Genomic DNA, 2,355 nt, shown 5'->3' with positions numbered 1-2,355 from the left:
TTATGAATCATTGAGTTAACTTATATAGTATTCAATGCACATAATCCTTATGATTGCTGCAAGTACAGTGTGTGATTTCCAAGTGAAACTCTCAAGTCTCAGTCAGCATTTCCAGTTCTTTTGGTTGCACATTCTTAGGATGACTTTTCGCTCTTTAACTCTGGGGTTTGGGAACACTACAGTTGAAAAAAAGTTCAGGAACTTATCAGGAGAAAAGTAAACAGATTTGTTTTACCTTCAGAAATACTGTAGATTTATTTTATGGGTTTGGTAGTTATTCAAGAAACCCCATAGATGTGTGTAAGTTCAATTATTAACCAGTGTTACTCTCTAGGCCACAATATGAGCACATTAGAAAACACATTAAGCAAAACATAACAAAAAAGTTGAGCAAAATCTAAATGCCCATCAAAAGATGAATGGCTAAACAATTTTTTTTTTTCAATGCAATTGCGCCAACTCTGATTCATAGCAACCTCATAGGACAAAGTAGAACTGCTCCTTAAGGTTTTAAACACTGTCAGTCTTCAAGAGAGAGGAGCATCTCATCTTTCTCACATGAAACCACTGGTAGCTTCTAGCTGCTGTCCTTACAACGAAATAGCAGTACAATGCTTAACCCACAGGACCACCATGGCTCCTTAACAAAATTTACTATATGCATATAAAGGAATGACAAGACTTTCGGTTTGGGCGACAGTAGCGAAAACCAGGTAGGGAGCTCTCTGTGGTGAAGGGACGGAGATCTCACAAAGGAAGTGCTCACAGAACGACTCCAGATCTCCGGATCTACCATAAGATTCAGGACGTCAGTTTCCCCACACTCGCAAGTGAAAAAAATCACGATATTAAGGAAAATACTGCGATTTAGGAATCTGGAGATGGGACTCCTCTGCAGTCACCCCACCCTGGCAGAGTTTAGAGGGCGGGGCTACAGCCAGTCCAATTCAGAAAAGCAGCACTAAAAGCACTGCAGAGACATTTGCAAAATAAAGAGGCCCTGGAAACTACACATTTCTCCCTCATTTTTACCTGTCCTGCTTTCTTTACCCAGCCCGGACAACATCAGGAGGGATAGTTTTTCCACGGTACAGAGAGAGGTAGCTTGGCAGTGACTTAAGGCGTCAGCCACAGAGACACAGCCCTAAAATTTTCTCCTGCAGGACCCTTGGTGGCTGTGTGCAGAGGAGTGGGTTCTGACTTCAGGCGACCCTGTGCAGGGTTTCTCGAGCTGTGGGTCTTTGAGGGAGTGGAGCGCCTCGCCTTTCTCCCTCAGTGCAGCTGGTGGTTTCAAGCTGCTGACCTTGCGGTTCGTGGCCCCATTCATGGCCGCTGTGCTACCTGAGCTCCCTACATAGGACCCATATAAAGCAATCTGTAAAACCCCAACATAAAAGGACTCAATCATCTCGAGAACTGCACTGTGCACACACAGATACCTAACTGACCTTGATAGACAAAAAGAGTGGACAAGCTTTCTCCCATTAACTTCTCAATACCTGCGCACCTCTACTGAGTGACTGAAGGAGGGGCCTGAGCGAGCGGACACCCTCACCCACTGCTGGAGGCTTCTACCTTGCATACATACTGCCTGTGTAGCTCGGGACAGTCAACTACAGCTTCATTTCTGTTCCAAAGTGGTAGTTTTTGTGTCTGCATTCCTATTACTTCTGCTTTTGGTCCTCTTGATCACACAACTTTCCTTAAGGTTGGGAGCTTTTTCTCCCTACATTACCCAAGTAGAGACAGCAATCGTGGTCATATAGCCAAGCTATAAGCATACCCCATAATATTCCACCACTGAGACAAGATCCAACAACACCTGCTAAGCATTACATGCGAAAAGGGAAACCTATATCCTGATATATTCACAAGGAGACACCCAGTAAGCTTAATAACAAACAACAAACATCCAATTAAGCTTTAAAAAAAAAAAAAACACCACATAACTATCAGATATGATTAATAAAAAACAACAAACGATATCAAAATATGTCCCAAAACAAGAAGAAATTAGCTTAGACAAAAGAGCTGGAGACAAACAAAGGCTTTCTAGAGGAAGAAGTGCAGGTTTTGGATATGTCTGAGAAAGAATTCAGAAGAATGAATATGGAAACAAATTTAAATGCTCCAAAAAGGGGTGGAAGAAGTCAGGAAAGTACTACAGGAGCAATCACATAAGATTGACACAGCATTGGAAACAAGTCAAAACCTATAAAAGAGGTCCAGATGATTAAAAATAAAATATCAGAAATGGACAATACACTGAAAGGGGAAAGGAGCAGAAGAGAAGAGATGGAAGCCAGAACCAGTGAGCTGGAAGACAAATCTCTCAATACTGCTAAGATAGAAGAG

This window comes from Chrysochloris asiatica, unplaced genomic scaffold, assembly GCF_000296735.1.
Source record: "Chrysochloris asiatica unplaced genomic scaffold, ChrAsi1.0 scaffold00002, whole genome shotgun sequence".
Lineage (NCBI taxonomy): Eukaryota > Metazoa > Chordata > Mammalia > Afrosoricida > Chrysochloridae > Chrysochloris > Chrysochloris asiatica.
Note: the sequence above shows the minus strand (reverse complement) of the source record.